Source organism: Capricornis sumatraensis, chromosome 14, assembly GCF_032405125.1.
Source record: "Capricornis sumatraensis isolate serow.1 chromosome 14, serow.2, whole genome shotgun sequence".
Classification (NCBI taxonomy): Eukaryota; Metazoa; Chordata; class Mammalia; order Artiodactyla; family Bovidae; genus Capricornis; species Capricornis sumatraensis.
The window spans coordinates 20,293,208-20,306,924 of NC_091082.1; the positions used below are offsets into that span (position 1 = coordinate 20,293,208).

A 13,717-nucleotide genomic window follows, 5' to 3' on the forward strand; every position below is an offset into this window, starting at 1 on the left:
ACTCTGCTGCAGATGAATGTATGTGGAGGGAAGCAAAGAGAGAGATTTTAGATGTTATGCCCTGCAATTTATTGTTAAATGCTTCGGTATAGAAAGTGCTAGTTAATTTAATCTATACTCTAGGGTTGATTGGTTAACATGTAGATACTGTGGTCAGGAATACACACTTTAAGGGTGGTGAATCAGGGTAGAAAGACTCTAAACAGAGGCCCAGGCAGGAGAGAGCTTCACTGTCTTTATTTCAGGTTGCCTTATTAATTCACGCACAGAAAGAAAGTGAAGTTGTTCAGTTGTGTCTGACTCTTTGCGATCTCATGGACTGTAGCCTACCAGGCTCCTCAATCCATGGAATTTTCTAGGCAAGAGTACTGGAGTGGGTTGTCATTTCCTTTGCCAGGAGATCTTCCTGACCCAGGAATTGAACCTGGGTCTCCTGCATTGCAGGCAGATGCTTTACCATCTGAGCCACCAGGGAAGCCCATTAATTCATATAGTGGCTGCTAAATATTATTTTTTAATCCATTAAATGAGGGCTGACCGGTCTAGAAACCTTGTACAGGCTTGGCAGCTGTGGCACAAACAAGGCACAGAGATCCCATGGATACATGCTGTGGATGATACCCGGGCTTAGCTTTCTGTACCTGATTGGTGCTCACTTGTTGAGCAGAGCATACTGTTACTCAACCCTGACCAGGTTAGTTGCATTCTGCCATTAGAAGAGTGCAGAGGGTGGATAATCCCAGGGACGGGGGAGCCTGGTGGGCTGCCATCTGTGGGGTCGCACAGAGTCAGACACGACTGAAGCAACTTAGCAGCAGCAGCAGCAGTGGGTGGAGAGTGGAGAGATGCTGGTTGAAGGGTACACACATCCTGTTATAATCAAGTAAGTTCTGAGGACCTAGTGTACAGCATGGTGAATGTAGTTGGTAATATCCTATTATATACTTGAAAGTTTCTAAGAGCGTAGATCTTACTGTTCTCACCCCTCAAAAGAAATAGTAATTATATTATGTGAGGGAGGCATTCACTAACATAATGGTGGGAATCATTTTGCAATATATAAATGTATAAAATCAACCTGTTGTACACCTTAAACTTATGCCATGTGGCATATGAATTATATCTCAATAAAGCTGGGGAAAGAAATAATGGGGTAGAATCTGCTTTAGGTGAACTTTCCTTACAGAACACCGTGGAACACCAGGAAGAATAGAGGATGTGCCTCCACCAGCCTTCTGGAATAGGTGGCATGGTTAATTTGGAGTCAGTCACTGTTTCATAGGTGGCAGGGGCAGCTCTGAGACTTGCTCTCATTTTGTGTAACTCTCAGTGCTGGAGCCTTGGGAGGAAGACTTACAGCTCCATCTCCCTCTAACCACTGGTTGCTACTGAAAACAACAAAGAATCCGTTGTGTGTTATCAATGTATTTAGGTTGTTTTAGTGGTGTCACGTTACAGAACAACTTGACAGTGAGGACAAGAATGTATTCAAGCCAGGAACTTGAAGTGATGAGAAGTTGAAGTTCAGTTCAGTTGCTCAGTTGTGTCCAGCTATTTGTGACCCCATGGACTGCAGCACTCCAGGCTTTCCTGTCCATCACCAACATCCGGAGTTTGCTCAAACTCAGTCTGTCAAGTGAGTGATGCCCTCCAAACATCGCATCCTCTGTCATCCCCTTCTCCTCCTGCCTTCAATCTTTCCCAGCATCAGGGTCTTTTCCAGTGAGTCAGTTCTTCACATCAGGTGGCCAAATTATTGGAGTTTCAGCTTCAGCATCAGTCCTTCCAATGAATATTCAGAACTGATTTCCTTTAGGATTGACTGGTTTGATTCCCTTGCAGTCCAAGGGACTTTCAAGTGTCTTCTCCAACACCACAGTTCAAAAGCATCAGTTCTTTGGTGCTCAGCTTTCTTTATAGTCCAACTCTCACATCCATGCGTGACTACTGGAAAAACCATAACTTTGGCTAGACAGACCTTTGTTGGCAAAGTCATGTCTCTGCTTTTTAATATGCTGTCTACTTTCAGCATAGCTTTTCTTCCAAGGAACAAGCGTCTTTTAATTTCATGGCTGCAGTCACCATTTGCAATGATTTTGGAAATAAAAATGAAAATAATGTCTGTCACTGTTTCCATTATTTCCCCATCTTTTTGCCATGAAGTGATGGGACCAGATACCATGATCTTAGTTTTTTTAATATCGAATTTTAAGCCAGCTTTTTCACTCTCCTTCTTCAGTTTCATCAAGGGGCTCTTAGTTCTTCACTTTCTGCCATAAGGATGGTGTCATCTGTGTATCTGAGGTTATTGATATTTCTCCTGGCAATCTTGATTCTAGCTTGTGCTTCATCCAGCCTGGCATTTTGCATGATGTACTCTGCATATAAATTAAATAAGCAGGGTGATAATATACAGCCTTGAGGTACTCCTTTCCCATTTCGGAACCAGTCTGTTGTTCCATGTCCAGTTCTAACTGTTGCTTTTTGATCTGCATACATATTTCTCAGGAGGCAGGTAAGGTGGTCTGGTTTCCCATCACTTGAAGAATTTCCCACAGTTTATTGTGATCCACACAGTCAAAGGCTTTGGCATGATCAATAAAGCAGAAGTAGATGTTTCTCTGGAACTCTCTTGCTTTTTTAATGATGCAGAGGATGTTAGTAATTTGATCCCTGGTTCCTCTGCCTTTTCTAAAGCTTGAACGTCTGGAAGTTCACAGTTTATGTACTGTTGAAGCCTTGGAGAATTTTGAGAATTACTATGTTAGTGTGTGAGATGAGAGCAGTTGTGTGGTAGCTTGAGCATTCTTTGGCATCCTCTTTCTTTGGGCTTGGAATGGAAACTGACCTTTTCCATTCCTGTGGCCATTGCTGACTTTTCGAAATTTGCTGGCATATTGAGTGCAGCACTTTAACAGCATCATCCTACATTCTCCTGTCAGTGGTTGTTCAGCAGTAAGTTGTAATTTTGGAGTTCTCCCATGAAAAGATGAGTGTATGTCCTTCTATTCTGCCATCTTGAAGATCCCTGGGGAAGTTGAAAGCAGGAGATTTTTAATTGCTAATGTCAGTGGTCATGTATGGATATGAGAGTTGGGCTATAAAGAAAGCTGAGCACCAAAGAATTGATGCTTTTGAACTGTGTTGTTGGAGGAGCTCTTGAGAGTCACTTCGACTGCAAGGAGACCCAACCAGTCTATCCTAAAGGAAGTCAGTCCTGAATATTCATTGGAAGGACTGATGCTGAAGCTGAAACTCTAATACTTTGGCCACCTAATGCAAAGAATTGACTCATTTGAAAAGACCCTGATGCTGGGAAAGATTGAAAGTGGGAGGAGAAGGGGACAACAGAGGATAAGATTGTTGCATGGCATCACCGACTCAATGGAAATGAGTTTGAGTAAACTCTGGGAGTTGGTGATGGACAGGGATCCCTGGTGTGCTGCAGTCCATGGGGTCGCAAAGAGTCAGACATGATTGAGTGACTGAACTGAACTGAAGACGAAGAGGAAAAAATTGATAAGAAAAATTGGTAAGAAAACCAGTGGGAAAGCTCTCAAAATAAGGAGAGGTGTGAGGTGATGAATTAAGGTTCTGTTGGAGTCAGCAGCAGTTGAGAAGAGGCAGAATCTGAGAGACCTATTGAAGGCATAAGAAAAATAGCTAAAATCTATAGTTCTCTATTTTTTACTTACTGTGCTTACCCTTTTCACGAACTTAAACCCTTTTCACATCTTAAACCCCTGAACAACTGTAAATGCTAGATATTATTATCACCAATTTCAGGTGAGACAAGTCAAGTACAAGAGTTTAAGTGTCTTCCTTATGATTGTAATAATATTAAGTGATGAGCCAGAACATTTGGGACAGATTAGCACAGGTTTGCCTGGTGAGCCTGGTGTGATGCCAGCTTCCAAAATGGGTGTGTTGGAGATGGAGCCAGTTACCACAGGGAAGGGAGGAGGGTAGGTGTGGACCTGCCAGACCTGCCAGGGCAGAGTGTAGTAGGAGTTGTTGGCTTATAGAGGATCTGCTGGAGTATCCATTGAAGCTGAGCCAGACTAGACAGAGCCAAAAAACAATAATTCCATGGAGTTAAAGTGTCCTGTGTTCCTGGATCTGCTTGGGTTTCTGAAGTAGATTTAACTTTCAGTGCTTCAGTAATTCTACATTGCAACTGCTGATGAATTTTGGTTTAGGAGACGCTTTGGACTCCAAAGACTTGTATCAAGAAAACATTTATTCATGATTCTTGAGCATGTGTATATGATATTCAGACCTACTAAAATTCATCATTTACTAATACCAGAGCTTTCTGCTGATTGTAATTCAGACACTTTGGGTTAACTAGAACTTGTAGCTTTTAAATTGTCATCTTGATAGCTTCTGTTCTGTGATTTTGTGCTTGACCTCAGAAACTCGGAGGAAGAATTTATCTTCCTTAGGATTTTGTGAAAGATGGTTGCAGATTAGTTTATAATTCATACTATAATAGATTAACTGGTTTAATCTGTAGATTCCCTCCAAATTCATGATAGAAAAGCAGGGTAAACCACTCCATCCAACCTTTGGCCCTCAAACCTGAGTACTGAAAAGCCAGTGGATATTTCCAGGGGTCCTTCCCATAGTGTCTTGGAACCTTTGCTAGACATTTTACAAAAAAGAAAAATTTTATTATATTTCCCTCATGAATGACCTCCTCTACCATTCACTTCTCTAGAAACCTACACTTCTTTAAAGGATTTGATCCATGCAATATCTTTTTGAAGCTTATTTTTCTTGATGGAATAGAAGCTTCTTGAAAATAGGGAACTTGTCTTGTTTGCAGATCTACCTTCAGTGCCTAAATTAACGTCTGACATATTGCAGGAACTGAGAATCGAGACAAATTCCAGTTCCTGTGTTGAATGATACTGGGGCCAAGCAAAATGTATTGGCTTTGTTTGTTTTGTTCCAGGAAGCTAAGACTAGAGACCAATTAAAATGGATATCATAGCTTGTTCCTCAGTATTGCTTCAAAAACAGCAGAGTTTCTGTGTCCTTAATTCTGCCCAATCCTGGATGTTTCTCTGCTTTTCAAAAATGATCTTAAAGTTCTGCAGCATGGGTACTATAAGTAACCTTCCTTTATTTGTTTCCTTTGGAGATTTCTAACACTGTGTCAAGGTGGTGTCCTTATTTGCTGCAGTAAATTTAGGAAACTTCTTTTGATCAGTAAGCATTTTGGGTTGTCTTGTTGGGGGCTTTCTACTGAGCTAACATTGGGCAAGGGATCACTGGCATTAATCCTTCTATTTAATAGCTATGGATGCTAAAGCTCAGAAGGGTGAAGTACTTGATTAAAGTAAGTAGACTGTGTTCAAATTCATTTAGTCTTTCTGCAAAGCACTATTTGCACATGGCTCTTCTGAGGTTTCTATCTTCCTTCAAGGTTGCCTTGAGGTTGTTTGAACCTGATCCAGGGCTGTGTTATGGGCAGGGGAGAGGAAGGGAGTGAAGAGCATTTGTACCCTGGGTGTTGTCTTGACCACCTCTTTTAAGGGGAGGACCTGGATTTGGGGTGTGCCTGTTTCACCAGTTTGTATGGGAAATATGAGCTATGGAGTAGCTCTGTGTCCAATGAGAATATGTAACTTAGACAATGAAGAGGCGGATTAGAATGAAGCCTCTGGTGAACATAGTCTCAGCAGGAGTGATCTTGTTCCCAGGGGATGAAAGCAAGTTCTTGGGGGGGGGGGGGATCAAGAAAATCTCAGGTGTTACAGGTTTGTGGTCCTATAAAGGGCCATAGTACCTAACCAGCTGTAGTGTATCTGAGGTATTAAAATCTTGTGAGGAGGGGACAATGAAGAAAAAAAGTCTAAAGCGGGGGTATTAATGAACAAAAGGTTGAGAAGCACACCTCTAGTGACAATTTCTTCTAGATGACCATGATTCAAAAGACGTCAGGTACTGTTCAAAGATTGCAAACCTAATATTGGATCTGGTGCAGCCGCCCGTGGAGTCAGAAAAGGCATTTAGTTTCCTAAAAACAAACCACATTTAAAAAGACATTCTTAAGTAGAAAGAAAGAAAAGTACATACATATGGTGATTGGGATCTCTCAGCACCTCAGTAGGTTTGGTTCTGTATGCTGTTAATTCTGAAACTGAAGTGTGTGTGTGTGTGTGTGTGTGTGTGTGTGTGTGTGTGTGTGTGTGTGAGTGTGACAGAGACAGACAGATGGAGCGACAAGACAGAGAGCAACTTTTCTGAGATAGAGGACTCTGAAAACTTAGGTTCCGCTAGCATGAACTTCACTTGGTATAGAGATTAAGTGGAGTCTACCATCTCTGGCAGATTGCATAGCTAGCTACAAATGAAGCAAGTCATTAGAGACCATGATTTCCTAGCCCTGGAAAACATAACAAGCCCCAATATTTACTGTTGTCTATCACATTAGCAAGATGTACCAGTCAAGATTAATCACAGCTGCTGGAAAGCAGATAATTAACATGTCTCATATTATTCATCCTCTTAGCTCACGGAGAGCTGATAATGGGGTCTCTGTGTGCTACTTGACTGTTTGCATTTAATTTGAATTCTAATTAGAAAATGCTGAAGGATTCCTGAAACATTAGACGGCATAATATACTAGCCTGAGCTTATTGACACAGGCTCCAGTGTTACTTCCTAAATAATGTTTCCAAGAAATATTAGATAAAATAGATACTGTCTATATAAATATACTCCCTTGTGGCTCAGACAATAAAGAATCTGCCCACAATGCGGGAGACCCAGGTTCAGTCCCTGGGTCAGGAGGATCCTTTAGAGAAGGAAATGACAATCCACTCCAGTATTCTTGCCTACAGGACTCCATGGATAGAGGAGCCTGGTGGGCTACAGTCTATGGGGTCACAAAGAGTCAGACACAACTGAGTGACTACACTTTCACATAACCATATTTACTGAAATGAAATTTATCATGAAAATTGGTCCTTCAAACACCTTAACATTGGTAGGTGTGATTTCAGAGAGAAGACTTAGTCCATAGTGTAGCATAATGAAGATCATAATAATCTGGATTTTTATGAGGTTATTTTGCTTTTTATGCAGTCTTGGATGTAGGTTATTATTGTAAGCAATGCAAACTAGTAGGCCTATACTTATCATTCTTCAGTTTGCAGACTAATGGTTACTGTGTTTCATACTTCTCAGGTAATTGAATCATCACATTCTAGGCAGTTAACAGTAATTTTATTTAATTTTTTTAGGGCAGTTTTAGGTTTTTAGAAAAATTGAGAGGAACGTATAGAGATTTCCTGAATACTCCTTGCACCACCATGCAAGTCTCCCCCATCAACCTCCTCCACCATAGTGGTACATTTGTTGCAATTAATAAACCTGCCTGGATGTATCTTAATTGCCCAGAGTCTGTAGTTTACACTATAATTCACTGTTGATGTTATACATTCTATGGATTTGGACAAATGTATAATGACATGTATAATTATACTATCATACAGGGTGTTTTCACTCTCCTAAAAAGCCTCTGTTCTCTGCCTATTCCCCCAACTTCTAGAAATTTAACCTTACTGTCTCCATAGTTCTATCTCTTCCAAACTGCCATATAGTTGGATTCACACAATATAAAGCCTTTAAAGATTAGCTTCTTTCACTTAGTAATCAGTGCTTAGGGTTGCTCCTTGTATTTTCATGGCTTGATAGCTCATTTCTTTTTAGCATTGAATAATGTTCGGGTATACCACAGTTCACCTACTGAAGGACATTTTGGTTGCTTCCAGGTTTTGGCAGTGATGAATAAAGCTGCTATAAATATCTGTGTGCAGGATTTCGTAAGGATATAAGTTTTCATTAATAATACTTTTAATCCCTAACCTTTGTTTTTGGCAGCCCTACTTCATGCATTTTGCAATTGCATTTTTGGACAACTGCATTGTTGAGAAGTTTGCAAAATGACCAATGTATGTTAATATTAAAAACTATTCTTTGTTTGTTTATTTATTGTAGACTCTTATTTTAGACTCCTGAATTTATTTACTGTAGACTCCTAAAATAAGCATCTCAAGAGCTTATTTTAAAACATATACTATATATATTAAAATATACATTAAAATAACATATTAGGGGTTGACAAGTATTGTGAAGAATAATGTCAGGGGAATAGAAAGAGGTTGGTGGTGATAATGTTATTTTATGTAGGGTGACTTGAGAATGTCTTCCTAAGACATTTGAGCAGAGAACTGGACTGAGAGCATTCCAGGCCCAGGGATTAGCAAGTGCAAATGACTTGGGGTATAGGGAGAAGAGAATGATGAGCTCACAGAAGAGCAGGGTGATCCCAGTGTCTGGAGCGGATGGAAGGGTGATGGTTTTGCTGGTGGTGTTAGAGCAGTAGAAAATAGGAGGAGGAAGATTAATTAGGCCTGTTGCTGAGGTGCTGGTGGGTCTCACTGTCCAAAATGAAGATTTGGGGTTTTTTCCTTGAGTGCTACTGAAATTGCTGGAGAATTCTGAAGAGTGACATAATCAGACACATTTTAAAAATAATGCGCTGGCTCGTTGTGTGTGTGTGTGTGTGTGTGTGTGTGTGTGTGTGTGTGTCTGTGTGTATCTGTGTGTCTGTGTGTGTGTGTGTGTTGGGGAAATGATGGCAGTGAAGAGGTGGAAGCTGTATGGCCAGCTAAGAGTCTACTTCAGTGGTGCAGGCACAGTGTGACAATGGCTTGGTCAAAGTAGTGGCAAAGGAACTGATGACCAGACTGACTATGCATTGCATGTGGGCTCTGACAGAAAGAGCAGAGTTGAGGAAGATTCAAGGATTGGCGTCTAAATTTATGGCCCATGGATCGCATTGATGACGATTACTGTGGGCACTCAGAGGTGGGAGAGGGATAGCGCTCTAACCTGGAGTGACCATGAGGACTTCGGGAAAACATGGTGGGATTTGAACTGGATATTGAGGGAGGTACAGAGTTTGTTTAAAGTCAAGAGGAAAGGGGCAGGAATTTAAGGCTAGTGAAACAGGGCCTGAAATAGGGGAAAGTGCAGAACTTGGAAAAGGCAATGGTGTTTCCTGAGATGAGGAAAATTGGGAAGGAATAGGTTTTGAAAGACTATTGAGAATTCATTTTTGGACATATCAATTTTGTAATGTCTTATTAAACATCTCAACTATTTTGGGTCCTTTCATATTTCATGCTCTTTTATGTATAATAGTTCTTTGTCAGAAGCAATAAACCAAGAACAGATAGTGTTGTACTCGAAGTACTTTATAATATCTTTGTCATTATCTTCTTTAGTTATGATTCACATGAAGATGGTGTCACCAATTCCAGATCCCATTAGGAGGTTTTAAAAAAAACACTTTTCTCTCTCACAGTGATTTAGTTGACAATAATTATTTTATTCCATGTTGAACTTCTAAACTGCTTTTCAGAATTATCATTAGCTCTAATGTTTAGAAAACTTTGTGTGATATTTATCATTTCTTATTAGAGTTCTGGTTCATTATGTTTTCTTTTAATGTGATTTAGTTTTTGTTTTCCATGAAAATTTATGTTACTTCATTAAAGCCATGAAACCCCTTTCACAGCATTTACTTCTTACTTGTGGAGACCATTACAGAGGGCCCTCCCGTTGGTCTCAGATGATCTAGATACTGAAATGGAGATCAGCTTTTGATGAAGAAGACTTTTTCTAAAACAATGACATCAAAAAACAGATAATAAGTTTTGTCCACCTGAGGAAGTCCTACATGTGGATTCCTACACGTAGAAATTTAACATTGAAGATAAAACTAAGTTATGATTTTTCTGCTTCTAGCTGTGTGGCCTAGAACAAGTTAAATGACTTAAAACTTTGGACTCTAAACCCTGTTTTATCTGTTAAACAATAATGGAACCAAATTCCTAAGTTTGTAGGAGATTTTAAGGAGATAATCCACATGAAGAGACTCACACAGCACGAGGCACATAGTAAATGCTTAGTAAATTATTAAGATAAAATATCATATTTTATCATCACCAAAGATAAAATACCATATCAAATGTGCTTTTAGTATTTACTCCTTGCAAACAAAACACTGATGCAGTCTCTGGTGGATATAAAAATGGAAAATATATTTAGTTCCCTCCAAAAAATTTATACTCTACTTGCAGAAATAAGAGTACTATTTTCAAGAAGACTATGATCATAAAAATATTAAAATGTAGTTCAATAAAGAAAACATGGCAAAATGGCACAAGATTTATGGCCCATGGATTTCACTGATAATAGTGGTGGAGGGCATTCAGAGGTGAGAGAGATGGCTTTCTAGCTTGGGGATATCATGAAGCACTTTAGGAAAACATAGTGGGATTTGAACTGGATATTAAGGGAGAAACAGGATTTATTTAAAGCCAAGAAAAAAGGGTCAGACATTTCATACAGGTGAAATTTAACAGGGAAAAGTGAAAACTGAGAAGAGTAGTGTGTTTATAGAAATAGTGTTCATAATATAGAGAGCTATGATTTATATCAAAGAGCTCATCTTTTCTGATGAGCTCTTTTTAAAAGTTCTGTTGACAATATAAAGAATAAAAACTAGAAAGGTAAGTGAATAGATGTATGACATAAACAAGAATTAAAGTTTTCCTTGCTAAAGACAAAAAGTTTTGAAAATTTCAGTAAAGAGTGATTCTCAGTTCAGTTCAGTTGCTCAGTCGTGTCCTACTCTTTGCAGCCCCATGCATTGCAGCATGCCAGGCCTCCCTGTCCATCACCAACTCCTGGAGTTTACCCAAACTCATATCCATTGAGTGGGTGATGCCATCCAACCATCTCATCCTCTGTCATCCCCTTCTCCCCCTGCCCAAAATCCTTCCCAGCATCAGTCTTTTCCAGAGTCAACTCTTCACATGAGGTGGCCAAAGTACTGGAGTTTCAGCTTTAGCATCATTCCTTCCAAAGAACACCCAGGACTGATCTCCTTCAGAATGGACTGGTTGGATCTCCTTGCAGTTCAAGGGACTCTCAAGAGTCTTCTCCAACACCACAATTCAAAAGCATCAATTTTTTGGCACTCAGCTTTCTTCACAGTCCAACTTTCACATCCATACATGACCACTGGAAAAACCATAGCCTTGACTAGATGGACCTTAGTTGGCAAAGTAATGTCTCTGCTTTTGAATATGCTATCTAGGTGGGTCATAACTTTCCTTCCAAGGAGTAAGTGTCTTTTAATTTCATGGCTGCAATCACCATCTGCAGTGATTTTGGAGCCCCCAAAAATAAAGTCAGCCACTGTTTCCACTGTTTCCCCCTCTATTTCCCATGAAGTAATGGGACCAGATGCCATGATCTTCGTTTTCTGAATGTTGAGCTTTAAGCCAACTTTTTCACTCTCCTCTTTCACTTTCATCAAGAGGCTCTTTAGTTTCTGTTAGCTTTCTGCCATAAGGGTGGTGTCATCTCCATATCTGAGGTTATTGATATTTCTCCCAGCAATCTTGATTCTAACTTGTGCTTCTTCCAGTCCAGAATTTCATGATGTACTCTGCATATAAGTTAAATAAGCAGGGTGACAATATACAGCCTTGACGTACTCCTTTTCCTATTTGGAACCAGTCTGTTGTTCCATGTCCAGTTCTAACTGTTGCTTCCCGACCTGCATACAGATGTCTCAGGAGGCAGGTCAGGTGGTCTGGTATTCCGATATCTTTTAGAATTTTTCACAGTTTATTGTGATGCACACAGTCAAAGGCTTTGGTATAGTCAATAAAGCAGAAATAGAAGTTTCTCTGGAACTCTCTTGCTTTTTCGATGATCCAGCGGATGTTGGCAGTTTGATCTCTGGTTCCTCTGCCTTTTCTAAAACCAGCTTAAACATCTGAAGTTCATGGTTCATGTATTGCTGAAGCCTGGCTTGGGGAATTTTGAGCATTACTTTACTAGCATGTGAGATGAGTGTAATTGTGTGGTAGTTTGAGCATTCTTTGGCATTGCCTTTCTTTGGGATTGGAATGAAAACTGAGCTTTTCCAGTCCTGTGGCCACTGCTGAGTTTTCCAAATGTGCTGGCATATTGAGTGCAGCACATTCACAGCATCATCTTTCAGGATTTGAAATAGCTCTACTGGAATTCCATCACCTCCACTAGCTTTGTTCGTAGTAATGCTTTCTAAGGCCCACTTGACTTCACATTGCAGGATGTCTGGCTCTAGGTGAGTGATCACACCATCGTGATTATCTTGGTTGTGAATATCTTTTTTGTACAGTTCTTCTGTGTATTCTTGCTACCTCTTCTTAATATCTTCTGCTTCTGTTAGGTCCATACCATTTCTATCCTTTATTGTACCCATCTTTGCATGAAATGTTCCCTTGGTATTTCTAATTTTCTTGAAGAGATCTCTAGTCTTTCCCATTCTGTTGTTTTCCTCTATTGCTTTGCATTGATCACTGAGGAAGGCTTTCTTATCTCTCCTTGCTATTCTTTGGAACTCTGCATTCAGATGCTTATATCACTCCTTATTAAATCTTTTATTTACTTTTATCATGGTATAAACACTATGTCTGGGTTTTCAAGACAACTAGACAACCATTTGAGAGCAGAAAAGTCTGTGCTTGCAGATAAAATCTTTAAGGTCTTTGGCTTTACTACAAGTTTCAGTTCTTTATTTTGGAACTCAAAAGCCAAGACTTTGACCATTTCCTTTTTGGGGCTCTGTTTTCTTGAGCTATTGTTTGCTGCTGACAAAATAGGAGAGGGCCATAGAAATGCAAGTGAAATGTATTTTTAAAAATTGAGATATAATTGACATATTATATTAGTTTTATGTATACAACATGAATATTTGATATTTGTTTATATTGTGAAATGATCAGCATAATGTGTTTTGTTAACATACATCACAAAATTTATTTTGTGGTAACAAAATTTATTTTTCTTATGAAGAGAGCTTATAACATTTACTCTCTTAGCAACATTCAAATATGCCATACAGTATTATTATTGTTAACTAGTCACCAAGCTGTACATTATATCTCTGGGCCTTATAACTGGAAGTTTATACTTTTGACCCCTTCACCCATTTCATCCATTTGCGATACCCACAAATTAAAAATCTTGGTTAATATCTCACATTTTTTTTTTTGCTATAAATGATACCTAGTAATGAAGGTCAGATCAACTAACATATAAAAATAATAACATAAGATAAAATAATTGGTTATATTTAATGCAAGCACTAAATTTTCATATTTTGAACATGTAAAATTAAGTACATATATTTTAATGATTAGAAGTTTTATGCAATGGATCACATGTTTAGGACTATCACTTTGTTTTTTATTTTCATTATTTTTATTGAAGTATAATTGACACGATATTATATTAACTTTAGGTGAATAACATAGTGATTCTACATTTATATATCTTACAAATTGATCACAATGTCTAGTAACTATCTGTTACCATACAAAGTAATTACAGTATTACTGACTGTAATTCAATGCTGTACATTACATCCCCATGACTAATTTATTTTATAGCTGAAAGTTTGTACTTAATCTTTTCACCTGTTTCACCCAATTCCCACACTCCCAGCCCTCTGGCAACCCCGTTTGCTTTCTGTATCGGAGTCTGTTTCTGTTTTGTTTTTTTCTTTTGCTTTTTAGACTCTACATATAAGTATTGTATGGTATTTGTACAGTATTTGTCTTTGATGACTTATTTCACT

The 13,717-nt window shown here is 39.0% G+C and overlaps 1 non-coding gene across 1 annotated transcript; it reads right to left on the reverse strand.

The window, feature by feature from the left end:
* Window positions 1-402: 402 nt before the first annotated feature.
* TRNAC-GCA (transfer RNA cysteine (anticodon GCA)) lies at window positions 403-475 on the reverse strand. The gene has a single exon. It is a non-coding gene; the product is annotated as a tRNA-Cys (tRNA).
* Between the last annotated feature and the right edge of the window lie 13,242 nt (window positions 476-13,717).